Below are 23,938 nucleotides of genomic sequence, written 5' to 3'. Positions count from 1 at the left end.
AGAGACCGGAGAGACCGGAGAAAACGAAAACACGGCCCCCTCCAAGTCGCCCGGCGCCGGAGACACAGACAGAGGGCCCTCCTCTGCGATGCCACCGGCCTCTGACCCAGCAGACGGGGTAAAATTTTTACAAACCTCGACGAGGTCGAGCAGCACCTGGGAAAAACCCGGGTCGTTCTGGGCGAGCTCGTCCTCAGACAACTCGCCCGACCCGGTCCCCTGGCCGCCCGACCCGTCGAGGGGGAGAGCCACCTTCAAGGGATCAATTACCGCCGCGGGTTGTTCCGCAACCCCCCCCACGGGCAGGGTCTCGTCCCCATCCCCGGGAGGCACGAGCTGGGCAGACGCTTCTGCCTCAGCCTCCCCAGGGACAGGCGACCCCTGCCGTTCGCCGATGGTGTTGGCGGTGGGGTGGGGCGCGGCGCCCGCGGCGGGCGACGACTCCTCCCGACCGGAGGGACCTTCCACCTCCCGGTCCTCCTCCTCGTCCAGGAAGTCGCGCCTTCTCTTGAGCGCGGAGGGGTAAAGGGAGGCCTCCATTTCTTCAGGGGCCTCCCCTGCTCCCTCTGGTGGAGCGAGTTCTTTGGGTCCCCCGGGCCCAAGCCCGGCCGCAGGTTCTGGCGTGACCGCCTCGGCGGTCGCGGCCACAGGCTCGGGCACGAGGTCCCCCCCACCTCCGCACTCCGCGATTATTTCTATGACGCGCTCGGGCGTCAGGGCCTCCAAATTCAGGGGGACGCCCTCCGCAGGGGGACCCACCCTACGGTTTCTGGTCTTGTCCCGCGCCTTCTTTCTGACCGGACCTCCCTCCTCCCCCCCGCCGGAGGCCTGGATGTCGTTGGCCTCCGACGACGACCGCGCCCCGGTAGCGTTTGATTGAGAGGGGGCGCGGCTAGACCCGGAAGGAGGAGCGGCGGCGGCGCCAGCCTTGGCCACTCCAGATGACTTGGCGGCCTTGGAGGCGGGGCAGTTTATCCGCACGTGCCCCACCTCCCTACAGGCGTGGCACCGCACGCCGTCCGTCATCCAGAAGACGCGGTACGGGGTCCCCCCGTGGAGGACCGTGAAAGCCCCGTCCGTCTCCCCCTCCCGCGCCAGCTGAATAAAGGCCTGTCGCCGGAAGGAGAAGACATGGCGAAGGCTGCTCTCCCGGAGTCCGAGCGGGATCGGGGAAATCCCCGACCTCACCTCCCCGAGTTGGTGTAGGTGGGGGAGGAGGAGCTCACTGGTGATAAAGGGCGGGACGTTCGATAAAACAACCCTCTGCGCGGTGGCCTCCAGCGGGTCCACCGGCAGGAAAGTCCCGCCCACGGTGAGCCCCTGAGCGATGGCCAGGGCCACCGCCCGCTCGGACTCCAGGAAGAAGACAGCCTTCCCGTACATTTTTGAGGTGGCGACTATGGCCGGAGGGCCGACAACCCCGGCCATAGCCTTTACGCACGCCTCAATTGTCATATTGGGGTGGGTGTAGCTCTTCACCCCGAGTTTTGTGGTCATTCGGCGGAACGGCGACGGGGCAGCAGCGGAAGCGGGAGCGGCCGCGGCTTTCATCGCCACCGCCGCGTATGTCCTCGCCGGCCCCGCCGCCGCCGCAGATGTAGACGCCATAGTGGGGTGGATTTAAAAGAGCTACACACACCCCAAATGTCACAGGCCTGAAGGTGTTAAATGGCCTCAGGTAAGAGAGTCCTGAGCAGAGGGAGTGTAAATTAACTGGGCTGCCTCTCCCCTTGATGGTGTTAATTGGGAGAGGGCCCTTTCCTCCCTCTGCTCAATTGGCAATTAGTAGGTGAAAAAGAAAAGAGGTGCCTTTTGGAGAGGCAGAGAGAGAAAGAGGGGGATGGGAAGGAGGGGGGAGCCGCAAAGGCAGGGTCCCCACTTAGATGTTGTTCGGTGGGTGGGTGTCGGCTGGGTGCACTCCCCCGATGGTATAACAAAGTCTTTAACGATGTTCTTCAGGCAGGGGGAGAAGATGTCTTCACCTGGGTAGGCTGGAAAAAGCCCAGGCTCAGCCCACCCCAGGTCTTCTTAGTACAGGGGAAAAACAAACTTCACCTGGGCAGGCTCCAGCCAACCCAGGCCAGGCTTTCGGCCCGTCTTCTTTCCTCCCCCCGCCTAGGATGTAAAGTCTTTAGGGGGGAATGTACATAGACACCCACCTGCAGATGTTTCGAGTTGCAGCTCCTCCCCTCCTTCCACGTGGAGCTGTTTGGTCTCCTCTCTCCCTCTCCTGGGCTGGAGGCCGACTTGGGAGGCAGTGATGAAAAAAAAAAGCCCCTCCTGTTGGAATGCTGGCCTCCTCCTCTGTCCTCTCCTCCGTCCTCTCCAGGCACCTCTGTAAATGATGTAGGCTGCTAGTAGTAGTGGTGGTGCTCCCCACAGCAGCAGGAGCTCAGGAACAGCACAGCCTTCTCCCCTCACTGCTGCAACAGGATGATGTAGGCTGCTAGTAGTGGTGCTCCCCACAGCAGCAGGAGCTCAGGAACAGCACAGCCTTCTCCTCTCACTGCTGCAACAGGATGATGTAGGCTGCTAGTAGTGGTGCTCCCCACAGCAGCAGGAGCTCAGGAACAGCACAGCCTTCTCCTCTCACTGCTGCAACACAATGAGCTCCTCTGAGGGTGCACCTTCACTTGTTTGTTCCTTGGTTAATTGTCCCAGTCTTCTGTGTTAATTGTTCCTAGTCTTCTGTTAAGTCTTAACGGCCTGTTAGCTGTTCATGGGTTTCACCTGGTGTCTTGGTATATAAGTTCTGTTGTTGTTTCACTCTTTGCTCAGTCCTCACTGGGGTGAACCAGGGAGTTAGTCTTGACAATGTTCCTTGTCTTGACTAGCTGCTCTGTGTGACTAGCCTTTTCTCTATGGCAGCTTGCCTTCACTAGCTGGCTGCCATAGTTCTCTCGAGCTATGTATCTAAGTCTGTGTTATAGGTCTCTCGAGTTATGTATCTAAGTCTGTGTTCTAGTTCTCTCGAGTTATGTATCTAAGTCTGTGTTCTTGTTTCTGGATTTAAGATGTTCTTAAGTCTGTTGTTCTGTTAAGTTGCTTGTCTTGGTAAGGTGCTGTTTGGACTAGCGTGTTGCTATGTGGGAGCCGTTGGGATCTTGTCTTGAGCTTTGCATTGATAAGCCGATTACCCTTGGGGTAGCTTGTCTGGAGTTGTGCCTCGGCAAGCCATTGGCCCCTTGTGGTAGCTTGTCGCAAGCTCAGTATAGACAAGTGGGCTTCCTCATGGAAGCTGTCCTGAGTTCCTATCTTGACTAGCTGTCTTGTAACTTGTCTTTAGTTCTTATGTATGCTTGTTGTGTTTCTGTCTCGAGTTCTCTTGTCTCTAGTTCTTATGTATATTGCTGTGTCCCTTGTGTTAATCTAGTTATGTGTAAATCTAGTAAAGTTCAAACAAAGTACGGTATATGTGTCTCTTGTCTGGTTTCTGCACTTGGGTCCAGATCCTACCTCGCCTGGAGAGCACGGCCTCGTATTTATACGGCCCCGTGGCTCCCCAACCCTGACATTGAGTCCATGAATGGACCAGTAAAATCAATATGCACCCGTTGCCATGGAGAGGAGGGCCACTCCCATGGGTGTAGAGGGGCATGTGGTGGTGCATTTTGGACCTTCTGGCATCCCGAGCAGCTCTTGGTTAGGTCCTCGATTTGTTGATCGATCCCCGGCCACCACACATAAGCCCTAGCAAGGCTTTTCATTTTCACCCCTCCCAGATGACCTTCGTGAAGCTCATTTAGCACTCTCTCCCTTAACTTGGGTGGAATTACCACTCGGGATCCACACATCACTGTCCCCTGGCATACTGACAGCTGGTCTCTTCTGGATGAGAAAGCTGGCAACAGTGAGTCGCCATGTGTTGGCCATCCCCTCACCGTCAAATCATATACCCGAGACAGTGTCGGATCATTGCGGGTCTCCTTCTCTATATCCACGTTAGTTACTGGCAATCGTTCAATTATTGACAAATAAAATATCTCGATAGGGTCCACTGCTGGTGCTTCCTCCACAGTAGGCAATGGCAGGCGTGATAGCCCATCAGCGTTTCCATGCTGTTTCGTGCCTTTATATTCTATTTCATATTGGTTCGCCCCTAGAAAAAGGGACCATCTTTGTAACCGTTGTGCAGTCATCACCGGAATGCCCTTCTTTGGATTAAAGATGGAGACTGTGGTGTATGTGCCTTTAAGAGCAATTATGGTGTATGTGCCTTTAAGAGCCCCAGGTGTGCGTAATGCCGGTAATTGCCACTTGGGCTATATAAGCCTGTGTATTGTGTATATCCTTTAGAAACCCCCCCCCAGGCTTGCTTAGTAAATACCTATGAACCAACTCCTGTCTTCAGTGTCTTTATCTACACACGGACACTACAGTGGCGACGAAGTGGAAACGGACTTACCTGCAATTCGGCAGCACCTCAAGGACATCGATTCCTCCAGCGTCCAGAAGACTCAAGGAAGTAAAAGAAACTGTGGTTTCACCAGCTGGCCAAGCTGGTGACAGGTACTGCGCTAATCCTTCCTGGGCGTCAGGCTGGAGCTCCAGCGGCGGGCTCTACAGCTGAGACAGGCAGCGAAATCGGAGGCAAGCAATAACGGACTGGGAGGGTGCACTCGAGAGACGGCCGGCGCGGCAAGCAGGTCAGCGTTTAGACCTCCGTCGGGAACGAGTCTCCAACAGTGAATAAACGGAAACCACAGTAAAACAGCATTGTTATCGGTAGCAGCGGCGGGAAAGCGCGGGAAGCGCCATATCGTTGCTACAGAGAGAAAAAAAAAAGCGCGGAAGCGCCATATCTTTTCTGAAATGCCTAAATCTGGTAATATTGAGGCTTTTGATGGCGAAATAGAAGATTGGACCACATACGTGGAAAGAGTAGAGGTTTATTGCACTGCAAATGGAATAACAGATGAAGAAAAAGCTTCAGTACTTCTGAACTTAATGGGCGTGAAGACATACGGGCTGTTACAAAATTTAATCACTCCAGCCAAACCAAAGGACAAGACTTTTAAAGAAATTGTTGATACCCTGCAGGAGCATTTAAACCCAACACCGCTGCTGATAGCGGAACGATTCAAGTTCTTCAAGAGAAATCAACACAAGAATGAAAGTAATGCTGATTACCTAAACGAATTAAGAAAGCTATCAAAGTACTGCCAATTCGGAGCAGGACTATCGGATTATCTTCGAGACAAATTTGTTTGCGGCCTCTTAAGTGAAGGAACACAAAAAAAACTGCTTTCTGAAAAAGATTTAACATTGGACAAAGCTTTCAGTATGGCTGTATCATACGAAGCAGCAGCAAAAGGAGCTGCAGAGATACAACAAGAGACACAGGACTTCGGCACCCATAAAATGACACAGGAGTTCGGAAGATGTTATCGCTGCGGCAGTAGCACCCATAACCAGAGGGACTGCTGGTTCAAGGGCAAAGCATGCAGGCAATGTGGTAAGATTGGACACATTGCACGGGTATGCCAATCTGGACAAAATAAATCCACTGACAGAAAACAAAAATTCAATAAAGAAAAGTACAGGAAGGTACAAATGATGACGGACAATAGCTCCGAAGACCAGAATAGCGATAGCGACTCCGGAAACAAGAGACTAAGCTGTCTCAAATTACATAATGTACTTGCCAAAGAGGATTACCAAACCATTTGGGTTACCCTCACAATAGCAGGGTCCCCAGTTAAAATGGAGCTAGATACAGGATCAGCTCTAACCGTAATAAATCGACGAGATTACGAGAGGCTATTTTCGCATATACCTCTAAAAGACACATCCATTATCTTAAAAACATATATGGGGCAGAAAGTCTACCCCAAAGGAAAAATAAGGGTGCCTGTGGTATACAACGGCAAAGAAATACAAAAGTTGTATTTATACATTCTACAAGATGGTGGTCCACCGTTGTTGGGACGTGAATGGATAAGGAAGATACGTTTAGACTGGCACTCCATTCAGGCACTGACGGTGACCAGTAAGGAAAAAAACAATGATGACATCATACCTGAACGATTGAAAGACATCTTGGCCAACGCCAAAGAAGTGTTTCAAGAGAAACTAGGAACCTTGAAAGGCATCACCGCCTCAATAAAAGTGGAAGATACAGCAATTCCAAAATTTTTTAAGGCAAGACCGGTGCCATACGCAATACGTCCGGCAGTCGAGGCAGAGCTGAAGAATTTGGAAAAGGCAGGCGTATTATCCAAAATAGATTGGAGCGAATGGGCAACACCCATCGTTCCAGTCATGAAAAAAACATTGAAAAATAACTCTGAGGAACAGAAAAAAATTCGCATCTGTGGGGACTTTAAGGTGACTGTAAACCCGGTCCTTCACACGGTACAGTATCCTCTTCCGAGGATAGAAGATATTTTCGCCTCACTATCCGGAGGGAAACGTTTCACCAAAATTGACTTGGCACAGGCATATCTACAGATGGAGGTTGAGGAGACCTCTTAAAAAGTATCTCTCAATAAACACACACAAAGGCCTGTACCAGTACAATCGACTGGTTTTTGGAATAGCATTAGCTCCAGCTATCTGGCAAAGAGCTATGGAGCAAGTCCTGCAAGGGATTCCGGGGACTCAATGCTACCTAGACGACATCCTTATAACAGGAGAAAACGACAACGAGCACCTTGCCAATTTGGAGCAGGTGCCCACTAGGCTGAAAGAACGGGGCCTACGAGCAAATCGCCCCAAGTGCGAATTTTTCCAAAATCAGATATCATATTGTGGCCACATAATTAATAAGGAAGGGTTGCATAAGTCACCTGAAAAAATTGAAGCAGTTATAAAAGCCCCAGCACCTGAAAATGTTTCACAATTAAGGTCATTCCTGGGATTAATAAATTACTATCATAAATTTTTACCGAACTTATCAACTATTCTACACCCTCTTAATGATCTTCTACAGACAGGAGTGATTTGGAAATGGAACGAAGACTGTAAACGTGCCTTCCATAAATGTAAAGACTTAATCACATCCGAGAAAATTTTGGCTCATTACAACCCATCACTACCAATCAGACTGGCGTGCGATGCATCCCCTTACGGCATAGGAGCGGTATTGTCCCATAGATTCCCTGATGGCTCGGAACGGCCGATAGCTTTTGCGTCACGCTCATTGAACTCAGCTGAGCGTAACTATGCCCAGATAGACAGGGAAGCACTCAGCCTGGTATGGGGAGTGAAGAAATTCAACCATTACCTACACGGACAAAAATTTACCTTGCTGACTGACCATCAACCCCTCATCTCCATATTCAACCCTAAAAAAGGTGTCCCCATTATGACTGCACAAAGACTACAGAGGTGGTCCCTTTTTCTAGGGGCACACCAATACAGCATTGAATACAAAGGGTCAAAACAGCATGGGAATGCTGACGGTTTATCACGCCTACCGTTGCCAACGATAGAAGAGGCACCTACAGTAGACCCAGTAGAGATATTCCACTCTACCATAGTGGAATGTCTACCGGTGACAAATTCTGCCATTGAAAGGGAGACAAGAAATGACCCTACTCTCTCACGGGTCTACGATTTAACAGTGAAGGGATGGCCAGCACATGGCGAACCACTGTTGCCAGCATTCTCGCAAAGAAGAGAACAGCTGTCAGTGTGCCGAGGAACCTTGATGTGTGGATCCAGAGTGGTGATTCCACCCAAACTCCAGGATAAAGTGCTAAAGGAGCTTCACGAGGGGCATCTGGGTGGAGTGAAAATGAAGAACCTAGCTAGGGCGTTTGTATGGTGGCCAGGTATCGATGGAGACATCGAAGACATGACCAAGAGCTGCCTAGGATGCCAGAAGGTCCAAAATGCTCCGCCACAGGCCCCTCTACATCCACGGGAGTGGCCCTCATCTCCCTGGCAAAGGGTGCACATCGACTTTGCTGGTCCATTTATGGACTCAATGTTCTTAATCGCAGTTGATGCACACTCCAAGTGGCCGGAGGTAATAAAGATGTCCTCCACCACCACGGAAAAAACCATCACAGTATTAAGGACCATATTTGCCAGGAATGGGCTGCCGGAGCAGATATGTTCTGATAATGGACCGCAATTTGTGTCCGAAGAATTCAGAAAGTTCTTAAAGAACAATGGGGTAAAGCACTACACGTCCACCCCATACCATCCCGCCACCAATGGATTGGCTGAAAGGTTTGTCCAGACCTTCAAGAAGGCCATCAAGGCCATGGTTAATGAAGACATAAAACTTCAGCACAAGGTGGATAACTTCTTATTTGCATATAGGAATGCAACGCATATGGTTACTAACCAAACTCCCGCCATGATGTTCTACAATAGAAACCTAAGATGCCGGCTGGATTTGGTCAAGCCCAACATCCGAAGGGACGTGGAGAACCGGCAGTTTCAGGGCATGAATGAAAGGCCAACTAGGGCCTTCCAGATAGGCCAACCGGTTTTGGCCCGGGACTACCGTACCGAGAAATGGCAGCCTGGAACTATCTGCACACGATTAGGACCACTGATGTATACCGTGGACATCGGAGACAGCATAATAAGGCGCCATGCTGACCAAATCATCAAGTCATCCGAAAAGGGACAACCTACACCACCACTCTATACATCTAACGATGAAGTAGAGATACCCATATCTACCTCCGATCCGGTGATACTGGAGCCCGATGAACCCGACACTGGCCTTCAAGCTGAATCAGCCTTGCCAGAAGAACCTACTACACCACCAGAAACTACTACACCCCCGAGGCGTTATCCGGACCGAGTCAGGAAGCCTCCTGAGAGACTAACTTATAATTAATTAATACAGCAATGTATATTATTTTGCATATAACATGTAATTAATAATTACTTAAAATATGATGTACTAGTTAGCTAGAAGGGGAGGAATTGTGGTGTATGTGCGCCTTTAAGAGCCCCAGGTGTGCGTAATGCCGGTAATTGCCACTTGGGCTATATAAGCCTGTGTATTGTGTATATCCTTTAGAAACCCCCCCCCAGACTTGCTTAGTAAATACCTATGAACCAACTCCTGTCTTCAGTGTCTTTATCTACACACGGACACTACAGAGACAAGTGGTTGGTGGTCAGTCAGCAAGGTGAACTTCTGCCCATGCAGATAGTGGTTGAATTTTTTTACTCCCCATGCTAGGCTGAGGGCCTCCCTGTCAATCTGGGCGTAGTTGCGCTCGGCTGAGGTTAGTGACCGAGACGCAAAGGCTACTGGCCTCTCCAACCCGTCTGGGAATTTGTGCGACAGCACCGCTCCAATACATCACATGCCAAACAAATTGGTAGCACTGGGTTGAAATGGGCCAACACCTCTTTTGATGTGATCAATTCTTTGCACTTCTGGAAAGCTCGCTTACGTTCGTCATTCCACTTCCATGGTACCCCCGTCTGCAGTAGGGTGTTCAGTGGGTGTAATACTGTAGACAAATTTGGTAAGAACTTATGGTAGTAGTTCACCAGCCCGAGGAACGACCTCAGTTGTGACACATTTTCCGGTGCTGGAGCCTTGACTACTGCCTCAATCTTTTCAGGGGACTTATGTAACCCCGCTTCATCAATAACGTGGCCACAATACGAGATCTGCTTCTGGAAAAACTCGCACTTGTGGCAATTAGCTCATAGCCCATATTCCTTTAATCTAGTGAGCACCTTCTCCAGGTTGGCGAGGTGATCACTGTCATTTTCGCCCGTGACCAGGATGTCATCCAAATAACACTGGGTCCCTGGAATCCCTTGCAGGACTTGATCCATCACCCTTTGCCAAATAGCCGGAGCCGATGCTACCCCGAACACCAGCCTGTTGTATTGGTAGAGACCTTTATGAGTGTTGATCGTGAGGTATTGTTTCGAGGCTTCTTCTACCTCCATTTGCAAGTACGCCTGGGCTAGATCAATTTTGGTGAAGCGTTTACCTCCAGATAGCGAGGCGAAAATATCTTCAATCCGTGGAAGCGGATATTGCACCGTGTGAAGGACTGGGTTCACTGTCACCTTAAAATCCCCACAGATGCGGACCTTCTTTGGTTCCCCAGGTGTATTACTCAACGACCTCTTCATTACAGGAACGATGGGTGTAGCCCACTCGCTCCAGTTTACTTTGGACAGTACTCCTGAACGTTCCAACCCTTCCAGCTCTGCTTCGACGGCTGGTCGGATCGCATAAGGCACTGGTCTGGCCTTAAGAAACTTTGGGCTAGCATTTTCCTCTATTTTAATCATTGCTGTTATGCCTTTTAGTGTTCCGAGTCCCTCCTGGAACACTTCCTTTGCGTCAGTTAGCATTTTTGACAGTCGTCCAGGTGTGACGTCGTCATCCATTTTGGCCTCAAACTTCAGTGCCTGTATGGAATGCCAATCTAATTGTATCTTCCGGATCCATTCACGTCCTAGTAGTGGTGGTCCTCCATCTGGCAATACATATAGGTCCATTTTAGGTATTTCCTGGCCTTTGTATATCACTTTCACCCTTATTTTTCCTTTGGGGTAGACTTTTTGCCCCGTGTACGTCTTCAAGACAATCTCTGTAGCTTTCAAGAGTATGTGTGAAAATAGCTGCTTGTAGTCCCTTTGGTTTATGACTGTTAGGGCTGATCCTGTGTCCAATTCCATTTTCACTTGGACTCCGTCTATCTTGAGTGTGACCCAGATAGTCTGGTGATCCTCCATTTTGGTTACCTTATGTACATTCAGACAGCCCAGCTCCTTGCTTCCGGAGTCTGTATCACTTTTATGTTCGTCTGAACTACTGTCCATCACCTTATGTACCTTTTTGTACTTCTCCTGTGGAGATTTCTTGCTGTTGGTTTTCTTCCCTGACCTGCAGACTCTTGCTATGTGTCCTGCTTTTCCACACTGTCTGCACACTTGGTCCTTGAACCAACAATCCTTCTGGTCGTGTGTTGTTCTGCCGCAGCGATAACACTTCCCTGCTCCATATGACATTTCATTGGTGCCATATTCTTGCGGTCTCCGTTGTATCTCTGCAATGCCCCGTGCGGCTGCTTCGTGTGATACTGCTATGCTGAAAGCCTTGTCCAGCGTAAGATCCTTTTCTGATAGAAGCCGTTTCTGGGTTCCTTCACTTTGAAGCCCACACACAAACTTGTCCCTTAACGTATCTGCTAGTCCCAATCCAAACTGACAGTGTTTCGATAGCTTGCGCAGTTCCGTTAAGTACTCAGCATTACTTTCGTCTTTATGCTGGTTCCGTTTATGGAACTTAAATTGTTCTGCTATCAGCAGCGGTGTGGGGTTTAAGTGGTCCTGTAGGATTTCTACTATGCTTCCAAAATTCTTATCCACGTGCTTCTCTGGGGTTAGTATGTTTCGCAGTAAGCCATAAGTTTTTGCACCCATGGAATTTAACAAAACCAGTGCTTTCCTAGCATCTGGCACTTCATTCGCCCTGCAGTACACCTCAATGCGTTCCACATATGTCGCCCAATCTTCGACTTCATTGTCGAACGCAGAGATACTGCCACTCTTCGGCATCCCTGGGTGTGATTTAACTGTCAAAAATGGCGTCCCCTGCACTCTCCCTTCTTCTCCGCTGGCACAAAATGGCGTCTCCCACGCTTTCCTTTCTTCCCGCGCTCGCCCTTCTTCTCCGCTGCGGCTTCTGAAAATGGCGTCTCCCGCGCTCTCCCTTCTTCTCCGCGGCTCAATGGCGTCTCCCGCGCTCTCCCTTCTTCTCCCTGCGGACGCTGTTCAGCCCTTGAGCCCTGGCTGTGCTCTGCGCGTTCTCCTGTGCGCCTTTCCCGTTTCTGCCACTCGGTCCTGAACCCAGCTGCTGCTTTACCCTCTCTCTCTCTGTTTTTGTTTTTCCTCGACGCCGCTCGGTTTTCAACTCCCGGCTGCGCCCTGTGCGCTTCACCCTCTCTCTTACCCGTCGACGCTGCTCGGCTTTTTCTTTGCAGTCGGTCGGCTCCAGCCGCCGCTGTCCGGGAAGGGTCTGCGCTGTACCTGTTGTCAGTCTGTTGCTGGATCGTCGTTGCTGGGGAACCAAGCCCGGCTCTCAACAGCCTCCCCTGCGATGTTCACTCTCTGCCGGATGACTGGGCGGTTGCTCGTGGTCGACGCCCGTGCTTCTGGCCTCGACTTTCTTCCCCCGCCCTCCCGGAGCGAATCCTTGAAGGGAAATGCAGAGTTGCAGGTAGATTCGAATCGACACTCGTCGCCACTGTTAGATCCGTGATTCTGAGAGTATGATGTTTTCAAATAACTACACGGATGCTGTAACTTAACAATCAACAGGTGTTTACTGGAGTAGGGTAGTCTCAAGACTGGGGGTACAGGGGCATGCTCAAGGCTTATATACAGGTATGGTCACTGCCAGTACTACAGTATACAGGAGCTGCAAAAGTAGTTCTCTCTTAAAGGTACATACACTACAGGTGCGGCAGCTGTATAATTGCTTTAAGCTCCTGCATCGCCTGCACGCTTTGAAGAGGAATGTCAAGATCATGATGTCCCTACAACACTCTAGAGCTCTTGATGCAGTTGGGGTTTTATTCCTATTCTTCAGTGTGACATCTCCAAACAACATCAAACTAATATAACAAGCAGCGTTACACAGCTGGAGTCCATTGGGACATTGAAATGTCATTCAAGCTCTTGAAGGGATTGAGACACGCTCTCAAGTAGTGGCACACGCATATTCTGTCTGTGACTTGTGCTATACCTGAGCTAGAGTGGTTGCTATTAAGTAAACCTGTGCACGTACAAAACTTATCAAACCTGCTTATTATCCATCTTGAGAGGCGGGGTGATGAGACGTCTGGTTAAGAAGCTCAATGGTGATCATGGCTTTGTTGAATGCTGCAGGAGGAGGCAGTAGCTTCCATTTGCTGGTTTAGCAATAGATACTGACCCGTATTTTCCAATCCCTACGGGTGTGTACGAGCTGTGTACACACTCGTAGGGGCCTCGCAAGTGCCGGTTTCAGGCGTGCGAAAAGCTTCCGAAAATCTGTCAAGAAACAGATTGCACGCCTGCCCTGGAGAAGGGCCTCTGCGGGGGGAGAGTTCTGCTTTCTGCACAACCTCCGCCTGCTTAGAAATCTTACGCCTGGTAAAAGCAGACGTAAGGCCTGCTTTTACCAGCATAAGAGATTTAAAAAGTAAAAAAATAATTTTTTTCACTCATTTATAATGTAAAAATACTTTTTAAAAATGTGAGTTTATTTTTAGCCCTGTACTTTAATTAATTTTTTCAAAAATTTGCAATTTTTAAAATATTTAATTTAATGTCATTTTAAAAAAGTGATTTAAATTTTTTTTATTTAATGCTGCAGTGTGTTTTTTCAGTGATCCCCATTCATACTTTTGATGGGCCTACCTGTCAAAAGTATGAAGGGGGATTTCCTTCTCCCATTGGTTCCCCATGGCCCACGTGATCTTGCGAACCGCCTGCGCCCCTGGGATACCTGGGCCTCTGTGCGCGCGCACCAGGAGAGGCCCAGGAGCGGAAGAGTCCGGACCTCGGGAGCCCTCAGGTAAGTGCATAGATTTTTTTCCGAAAGGAGGCATCCGCCCGCGGGAATTTCCTATCGGAAATTACGGGCCCATGAGGTAAAGTTTCAACCTGCTGCCTGGGCATAAACCTGACGAGAATTGGCCGCCCGTTATAGAAACCGCCTCATTTTTATTTCTATGGAAATAATAGGCAGCTGATCCATAAGAACATAAGAACATAAGAAATAGGAGCAGGAGTCGGCCATTCGGCCCCTCGAGCCTGCTCCGCCATTCAATGAGATCATGGCTGATCTTCTGCCTCAACTCCATTCACTGGCCCTATCGCCATATCCCCTGATGCCCTTACTAGTCAGAAATCTATCGACTTCTGTTTTGAATATACCCAATGACTGAGCCTCCACAGCCCTCTGGGGTAGAGAATTCCAAAGATTCACCTGATGCGCTATCAATTACTCAAAGACTGAGGTTAAGCGAGTAACTAACAGGCTTTTATTAACAAGAGAATGAAGGTGTGCCTCGAGTGGTCGACCAGTCCAGAATACAGAGGGACTGTGGAGCAGTCACCTTTATACCTGGACTCGTGGGAGGAGTCAGCCGAGGCATGTACAGACATGTACACAGTGGAATACAAACAGTGGTTTACCACATTCACCCCTTGTTTAAAAATGAGTCCGGCGGGGTGAAGTGTATTAAAAGTTTGTGTATTGGAGTCTCTCCGGAGGTCTTGTCTGCCGCTGTGATCAGCGTGGCGACGGCAGGGGTAGTGAAGCTTCCGGCATCGAGTCCCGCGTAGGCTGGGGCACTGGTGTGTAGTCCTCGTGGGTGTCGAGCAGGTCGCGGGGCCCAGGCGTGCCGTCTGCTGGGGTTGGATATTGGATCGTGGGGGGGGGTGGTAGTGGGTAGTGGGTTACTGGGGCCCCCGAGGGTGCGAGGTCTCGTATGGAGACTGTGTCCTCCCGCCCGTCCGGGTACGCAATGTAAGCGTACTGGGGGTTGGCGTGGAGGAGGTCGACCCTCTCGACCAGGGGGTCCATTTTATGGGTCCTCACGTGTCTTCTCAGTAGGACCGGCCCTGGGGACGTCAGCCATGGTGGTAGCGATGTCCCCGATGTGGACTTCCTTGGGAAGACAAACATTTTCTCATGAGGGGTGGTGTTAGTGGCAGTGCAGAGCAGTGACCGAATAGAGTGGAGCGCATCGGGGCGCACATCCTGCCAGCGGGAGGTCGGAAGGCCCCTAGACTTTAAGGCTAGCAGGGCGGCCTTCCAAACTGTCGCATTCTCTCTTTCCACCTGTCCGTTCCCCCGGGGGTTGTAACTGGTGGTCCTGCTTGTGGCAATACCCCTAGCGAGCAGGTACTGGCGGAGTTCGTCGCTCATAAACGATGAGCCCCGGTCGCTATGGATATAGCTGGGGAAACCGAACAGGGTGAAGAGGTCGTTCAGACATTTAATGACCGTGGCACTGGTCATGTCCGGGCAGGGGATGGCGAACGGGAAACGGGAGTACTCATCAATAATGTTGAGGAAGTACACATTACGGTCGGAGGAGGGGAGAGGCCCTTTAAAATCAACGCTCAGGCGCTCGAAGGGGCGAGTGGCTTTTATCAGGTGAGCCCTGTCTGGTCTATAAAAGTGCGGTTTGCACTCAGCGCAGACTTGGCAGTTCCTGGTCATGGTCCTGACCTCCTCAATGGAGTAAGGCAGGTTGCGGGCCTTGATGAAGTGGAAGAACCTGGTGACCCCCGGGTGGCAGAGGTCATTGTGGAGGGCCCGCAGTCTATCGATCTGCGCGCTGGTGCAGGTGCCACGCGATAGAGCATCCGGGGGTTCATTGAGCTTCCCGGGCCGGTACAAGATCTCGTAATTGTAGGTGGAAAGTTCGTTTCTCCACCTCAAGATCTTGTCATTTTTGATTTTGCCCCTCTGCTTGTTGTTAAACATGAAAGCAACTGAACGCTGGTCAGTGAGCAGGGTAAATCGTTTTCCGGCCAGGTAGTGCCTCCAATGACGCACAGCCTCCACAATAGCCTGGGCCTCCTTCTCAACAGCGGAGTGTCTGGTCTCCGGGCCCTGGAGGGTTCGTGAAAAGAAGGGGTCTCCCCGCCTGATTAAGGGTAGCGGCCAGGGCAAAGTCGGACGCGTCGCTTTCCACCTGGAAGGGGATGGATTCGTCCACTGCAATGGCAATGTCTTCCTTGATACGGTGGAAGGCTAAGCTGGCCTCCGCCGTCAAGGGAAAAAAGGTGGACTTGATCAGCGGACGGGCCTTGTCCGCATAGTAGGGGACCCACTGGGCGTAATAGGAGAAAAACCCTAGGCACCTCTTCAGGGCCTTGAGGCAGTGGGGCAGTGGGAGTTCCATAAGCGGACGCATCCGGTCGGGGTCGGGACTGATGACTCCGTGTTCCACAACACAGCCAAGGATGGCGAGGCGGGTTGTGCGGAATATGCACTTCTCCTTGTTATACGTCAGGTTCAGGAGTTGGGCGGTGCAGAGGAATTTTTCGAGGTTTGCGTCATGGTCCTGCAAGTCATGGCTGTAAAGTCTGTGGGTTGTGCAGTTAATAAATACACAGACTTCAGAAATAACAACAAACAGGTCTTTACTATTCGAAGGTCCGGGCGAATCTGCCCCAGTTATCCTGTCACAACACTTATATACTGGTGTGGTCACTGTCGGTATTACAGTATACAAAAGCCAAACAAGTAGTGCCACACTTAAAGTAGTTCCCTTAAAGGTGAACGGTTACATACAATAATTTCCTTAAGGGTAGACGGGTACATACACTACAATCCTCCCTTTTTAGCTTTCAACATACTGAGTCCATAGTGGACGTACATTATCACATATCTATATACAGATTTATTTAAGACAGTTCATAGATTCAGTCTTTCGGGAGGTTTCCGGATTCTGTCCGGGTAACGCCGCAGTGGTGTCGTCATTCCAAGCGGGCTAGTAGGTGTTTCTGGTAAAGTTGAATCGGCTCGAAGCACAGTGTCAGGTTCCTCTGACTCCAGAACTACCAGGTCGGACGTAGGTGTTCTGGGTAACTCAGTCTCAACCTTATCCGGGTAAGGTGGAGAAGTCGGGGGCCCATTTGTGGCGGACCCTATGATCTGGTCAACATGGCGCCTTATTATATTGTCTCCAATGTCCACAGTGTACATCAACGGGCCTAGCCTTTTTCCAATCGTTCCAGGCTGCCATTTCTCAGTACGATAGTCCCGGGCCAAAACTCGTTGACCGGTCTGGAAGGATCTAGTGGCCCTTTCGTTCATGCCCTGGAATTGCCGGTTCTCTACGTCCCTTCTGACGTTTGGTTTGAGTAAATCCAGCCGACATCGTAGGCGTCTATTACAAAACATCATCGCGGGAGTTTGATTTGTGACCGCGTGGGTTGCATTTCGGTATGCCAACAAAAAACTATCCACCTTATGCTGTAAACTTATGTCTTCATTACTCATGGCCTTTACGGCCTTCTTGAAGGTCTGGACAAACCTTTCAGCCAATCCATTGGAGGCGGGATGGTATGGGGCTGACGTGTAATGTTTAACCCCATTGCTCTTTAAGAATTTCTTAAATTCCTCAGATACAAATTGCGGTCCATTGTCAGAACAGATCTGTTCTGGCAGGCCATTCCGAGCAAACATAGTCCTTAACACCGTGATGGTTTTTTCCGTCATGGTGGTGGTCATCTTAATTACTTCTGGCCACTTGGAGTGGGCATCTACCGCTATTAGGAACATCGAGTCCATAAATGGACCAGCAAAGTCGATGTGTACTCTTTGCCAGGGAGATGAGGGCCACTCCCATGGGTGCAGAGGAGCCTGTGGTGGCGCATTCTGAACCCTCTGACATCCTAGGCAGTTCTTCGTGATCTCCTCTATGTCTCTATCAATGCCTGGCCACCACACAAACGCTCTTGCTAGATTTTTCATCTTTACTCCCCCCAGATGTCCTTCGTGCAGCTCCTTTAGCACCTTCTTTTGGAGTTTGGGTGGAATCACCACTCTAGATCCACACATCAGGGTTCCTCGACACACTGACAGTTGTTCTTTCCTCTGTGCAAATGCTTGCAGTGTTGGTTCGCTCTGTGCTGGCCATCCCTCCACCGTTACATCATAGACTCGTGAAAGAGTCGGGTCATTCCTTGTCTCATTCTCAATCATTGAGTTTGTTATCGGTAGACACTCCACTATGGATGAGTGGAACAATTCTACTGGGTCCACTATACTCGCTTCTTCTACCATCGGCAATGGCAAGCGTGACAACCCATCAGCATTTCCATGCTGTTTAGACCTTTTGTACTCAATTTCGTATTGGTGTGCCCCAAGTAACACGGACCACCTTTGTAACCTTTGTGCTGTCATGATGGAAACGGCCTTATTTGGGTTGAATATGGACACCAACGGCTGGTGGTCTGTCAGCAATGTGAACTTTTTACATTGTAGGTAATGGTTGAATTTCTTCACGCCCCACACAAGACTGAGGGCCTCCCTATCTATTTGGGCGTAATTTCGCTCCGCGGGTGTCAATGATCGGGACGTGAAAGCCACTGGCCTTTCCGAGCCATTTGGTAGCCTATGCGAGAGTACTGCCCCAATTCCGTACGGGGAAGCATCGCAAGCTAGATGAAGGGGTAATGCTGGGTTGAAATGAGCCAACACTTCTTCAGAGGTAATCAACTCCTTGCTTCTGCGAAAAGCCTTTTTGCATTCCTCACTCCACTTCCATGGTGTTTCTTTTCGCAACAGGTCATTCAGCGGATGCAGTACCGTGGATAAATTTGGCAGAAACTTGTGATAGTAATTAATCAACCCCAAGAATGATCTTAACTGTGATACGTTTCCTGGGGCGGGGGCCTTCACAACCGCTTCTATCTTTTCGGGTGACTTATGCAGTCCCTCTCGGTCAATGACATGACCGCAGTATGAGATCCGTTTTTGGAAGAATTCACACTTGTTGCGATTAACCCGAAGGCCATACTCCTTCAACCTGGTGAGTACCAGTTTCAAATTCGTGAGGTGTTCTTCCTCATCTTTTCCCGTGATTAAAATGTCATCTAAGTAGCACTGCGTGCTTGGAATTCCTTGTAACACCTGTTCCATGGCCCTCTGCCAAATTGCTGGCGCCGAAGCTACCCCAAAGACCAGTCTATTGTAGCGATACAAGCCTCTGTGAATGTTGATGGTGAGGTACTGGCATGACTCTTCCTCGACCTCCATCTGTAGATATGCTTGAGCCAGATCTATTTTCGTGAAATGTTTCCCTCCAGCCAACGAAGCAAAGATATCTTCAATCCGCGGAAGCGGGTATTGTACCGTGTGAAGCACCGGATTCACAGTAATCTTGAAATCTCCGCAGATACGGACCTTCCCCGGTCCCCCAGGCTTATTACTCGGTGAGGACTTCATGACGGGAACAATGGGCGTGGCCCACTCACTCCAGTCCACTTTTGACAGAACCCCTGATCGTTCAAGTTCTTCCAGTTCTGCCTCCACAGCTGGTCGTATTGCGTAAGGAACTGATCTGGCCTTAAAAAACTTTGGGCTTGCATTTTCTGCAATCTTAACCTTTGCTTTAATACCTCGCAGCGTTCCCAGTCCTTGCTGGAATACCTCCTTAGCTTCGTCCAACATTCTGGACAACCGTTCAGGTTTGACATCCTCTTTTTCGGAATCCACCGTCATGGTGTTTAGGGACTGCCAGTCCAATTTTATTTTTCGGATCCACTCCCGTCCCAGGAGTGGTGGTCCTCCCTCAGGCAATACATACAGGTCCAACCGGTGATGATCTTTATCCTTGTATCTCACCTTGACTTCTATCATTCCGATGGGGAATACTTTGTGCCCCGTGTATGTCTGTAGTACTAGTTCCGTATCCCGTAGTGGAATATGCTTGAAAAATTTCTTATAGTCATGCTTATTCATGACCGTCAATGCCAATCCGGTGTCCACTTCCATTTTTACTTGGACCTTTGCAATCTGTAGCGTTATCCAGATAGTTTGTCGGTCAGCTTCATTGCTCACGTTGTGGATTCTCAGACTGTCCAGTCCTTTGCATTTGGAGTGTGAGTCCGACTTCTGTTCCTTCAGACTCTTCCTAGTCGCCTCTTGTACCTTTCTGTACCATTTTTGTGAGGACTCGTTATTGTTGTACGTCGTTCCTGACCGGCACACTTTAGCTATGTGCCCGATCTTGCCACATTTCCGGCATTCTTGGTTTTTACCCCAGCAACGCTTCTGGTCGTGTGTTGTCTTCCCACAATGATAGCATTTCGTAGTCCTCGAGGTGATGTGGTCCACCCCTAGTGCCACCGCCTTCCGCTGCATTACCGCCGTTCCTTTTGCTGCGGCTTCGTATGATGCGGCTATAAGGACAGCCCTGTCAAGCGTGAGGTTGTTCTCTTCCAGTAGTCGCTTTTGCGTCCCTTCTTTGGACAATCCACATACGAACTTGTCTCGCAGTGCCTCTGTCAGATTCCCTCCGAACTGGCAGTGTTTCGCTAGCCTCTGCAGTTCGACCAAGTATTCCGCGTTGCTTTCGTCTTTCTTCTGCGTTCTCGCATAGAATCTGAATTGTTCAGCCAGCTTCAACGGTGTGGGGTTCAAGTGATCCTTCAGCACCGCTACTATATCCTCGAAAGTCTGATCCGCCGGTTTAGCTGGAGAGAGAAGATGTTTCAACAACCCGAATGTTTTCGCACCCATCATGTTAAGTAAGGTTACAGCTTTTTCCTCCTTAGCTATTTTGTTAGCCTTACAATGTATCTCAATACGTTCCACGTACGTGGGCCAGTCTTCTATTTCGGAGTTAAAATCGTTGCTGTCCCCACGCTTAGGCATCTTCCTTTCTTTGGGTACAACACAAATATTTCTTTAAATTCTTATGTATTTTTTTTTCTAAGATGGCGGCTTTTCCCGCGAATTTGGCGGTTTCCCGCTCTTCCTTTCTCTCCCCGCCCACTTCAATGGCGGTTTCCCGCTTCTGTCGGCTCCTCCGCCTAATGGCGGCTTCCCGCGTTTCTTCCTGGTGGAAGGGGTACGCTTTCCCCGCAGCGGACAGGTTCAGCCGCTGGGCTGGCTCTCGCACAGCTCCCCCTACTCGGCTCTGTCTTCTCCTCCCGCCCGCACGGCTCTACCGGCGCTGGGTACACCCCGTTAACGGAGGACAGTTCAGCCGCTGGACTGGCTCTCGCGCAGTCTCTCACCCCGTTTTCGGCTGTGTCTCTCTCCCACTCCCGCACGTTCGGTTTTGCCGGCTCTGAGTACCCCGTTGGTGGAGAACAGCTCAGCTGCTGGACTGGCTCCTCGCAGTCTCTCTCTCCGCACCCGGCTCTCACCCACACGGTTCCCGTTCGCCTCCCCAGCCCTCTCGCAGACCGGTGTTTCCCTCCCCGGCTGCGGCTGGGTTTCTCTTCCCGCGCCTACTCACAGGCTCAGCGCTTCGTGGCTGCGGTCGCTGCCCGGATTTTTCCCGCCGATCGCGGTCCGGCTGTCACCCGACGCCGTTGGACCCGACTTTTGACCGGCTCAGCTCCCCCTCGACCGAGGTCGAGTGCTCTGCCCTTATCCTCCGGATATTCTCTACACCTTCCCCTACTCACAGTCTCTTCGGCCGCCTTGTTCCCTGCTGATCGGCTCACTCTGTACCGCGGTAGAAGGGTAGTCAGTGCCTGTTGCAGACGGAAGCTTTTGTTGCTAAAGTCTTCCACCTCTCTCCTGCTGCAGCCTCGTGTTTTCTTCCAGCAGCACGACGAGGGCGGTTGCCTCTCTTCGACGCTCTTCTTGCTTTGGTAATCTTGCCGCAGGGTACGATCGGACTCGTCGCCACTGTAAAGTCTGTGGGTTGTGCAGTTAATAAATACACAGACTTCAGAAATAACAACAAACAGGTCTTTACTATTCGAAGGTCCGGGCGAATCTGCCCCAGTTATCCTGCCACAACACTTATATACTGGTGTGGTCACTGTCGGTATTACAGTATACAAAAGCCAAACAAGTAGTGCCACACTTAAAGTAGTTCCCTTAAAGGTGAACGGTTACATACAATAATTTCCTTAAGGGTAGACGGGTACATACACTACAATGGCCGCAGATGGTCACATTGTCCAGATATGGGAAAGTGGCCTGCAACGCATTTTGATCGACCATCCGGTCCATCTCCCTTTGGAAGACGGAGACCCCGTTGGTGACGCCAAAGGGAACCCTAAGGAAGTGATAGAGGCGGCCATTTGCCTCAAAGGCAGTATACTGGCGGTCCTCAGGGCGGATAGGGAGCTGGTGGTACGATGATTTCAGGTCAATGGTCGAGAAGACGCGGTACTGCGCGATCTGGTTGACCATATCAGCTATGCGGGGGAGTGGGTAAGCGTCCAGCAGGGTGTAGCGATTTATTGTCTGGCTGTAGTCGATGACCAGGCGCTGCTTCTCGCCGGTCTTAACTGTTGTGTATGTAATATGTGTGCTACTTTGAACCTATGGACAGGACTGCACTACTTGTTGGGCGTAGTGATACACAGTACCACTCCTGGCCATAGGGGTATAAATAGTACTGTGGGTACTGATCTCCCCTCAGTTCCCGCCTGTGGGCATGAAGTAAAGACTTATGTATAGTCCCTACCTCCAACCAGTAAAGACCTGTTTGAGTTATACGTTTAAGTCTTTGTGTTAATTGTTCAATACAATACACATACTTAACACTGGCGACGAGTCAGGTTCTTACCCTGCGGCAGTTGAAGAGAGGTTTCAAACATCACCACCCCACTAGAAGCGACAGGCTTTAGGACTCTGAAGCCTCCATCAGCGACTGAGCACTGGAGTGCAGCAAACATCCTGACAGCTTCCAGCGACTGACAGAAGTCTTTCTGCAGTTTCCTTGTTCAACCTAGGTGGTGGGGTAAGCCGTGCAGTGTTGGCTGCAAAGACAGGGCTGGGGAAGTTGGAGAAGATAAGGGCGATCGCAATCCCTGATAAGAGCCGCGGTGAAACGCGCGAGCGGGTAAGCCAGAGCCCGGGAGGGAGCGAGCAAGCAAGAGCCGCGCGAGCGGGTGAGCCAGAGGCCGGGAGCCGCTTCAAGTGCGAGGCGCAGCGCGGGCCAGCGATCGGGACCAAAGATAAGGGCCGCACTCGGGGGCTGAAGGGAGACGGCGTCGGGGGACGGGTGAAGACCGCCAAGCGCGGGAAAACCGCCATTTTGTGGGTGGAGGACGACGGCAAGAGCGGGAAGCCGCCATCTTTGATAACAAGTAAACAAAATAAAATCTGAGAAATTGCAAATCTACAATGCCTAAACACGGGAATATTAGCACCTTTGATAGTGACCTCGAAGATTGGGCCATATATGTTGAAAGAGTAAAAAATTATTGTAAGGCCAATAAAATTCATGACCAAGATAAAGCTTTAACATTATTAAATTTAATGGGTGCGAAGACATACGGGCAATTGAAACACCTGTTATCACCAGATGAACCGGCGGATAAGACGTTCGATGAGATTGTTACTGTCCTGAAAGATCATCTAAACCCCACGCCGCTGATGCTAGCGGAACGATTTAAATTTTATGACAGAAGGCAGCTACAGCATGAAAGCAATGCTGATTATTTGCTGGAATTGCGTAAATTAGCGAAATATTGCCAGTTTGGAACGGGACTGACAGAGGCACTTCGAGACAAATTTGTGTGTTGTTTATTTAAACAGGATACACAAAAGCGACTGCTCGAGGAGAATGAGCTGACGCTTGAGAAGGCGGTCACTATGGCAGCAGCACACGAAGCCGCAGCGAGAGGCACGGCAGTAATGCAGCTACGGTCACCGGAGCTCAGTGCACACAAATTGGGTGTGAGTTCTGGCAAATGTTATCATTGTGGAAAGACAACGCATGATCAGAACCAGTGTTGGTTTAAAAACCAAGAATGTAGAACTTGTGGTAGGCTTGGACATATAGCTAGAGTATGCAGGTCAGGGAAGAAGACCAGCAACAAGAAGTCACCGCAAGGAAAATACGCAAAGGTACACAAGGTGACCGAACAGGAGTCCGATTCAGACGCTAGCAGTAATGAACTGGCTAGCTTAAGCTGTAATGAACTGGCTAGCTTAAGAGTACTCAACGCTGGTAAGGGTGCAGACCTCCAGACAATTTGGGTCACTCTTCAGATAGAAGGAGTCCAAGTAAAACTGGAATTGGACACTGGATCAGCATTGACGGTCATAAATAAGAAAGATTACGGAAAGTTATTCCAACATATTCCCCTACAGGATACGGGGATTATATTGAAAACATACACGGGGCAAAGAGTGTACCCCATCGGGAAAATAGAGGTTGCAGTGGTCCACAAGGGCGAAGACAGTCAAATAATGGACTTATATGTGATATCTGAAGGAGGTTCTCCACTACTAGGACGGGAGTGGATTAGGAAAATGAATATGGACTGGCATTTCCTACAAACAATA

This window comes from Somniosus microcephalus, chromosome 33, assembly GCF_052327205.1.
Source record: "Somniosus microcephalus isolate GS21.2 chromosome 33, FLI_Smic_1.0, whole genome shotgun sequence".
NCBI lineage: Eukaryota > Metazoa > Chordata > Chondrichthyes > Squaliformes > Somniosidae > Somniosus > Somniosus microcephalus.
Note: the sequence above shows the minus strand (reverse complement) of the source record.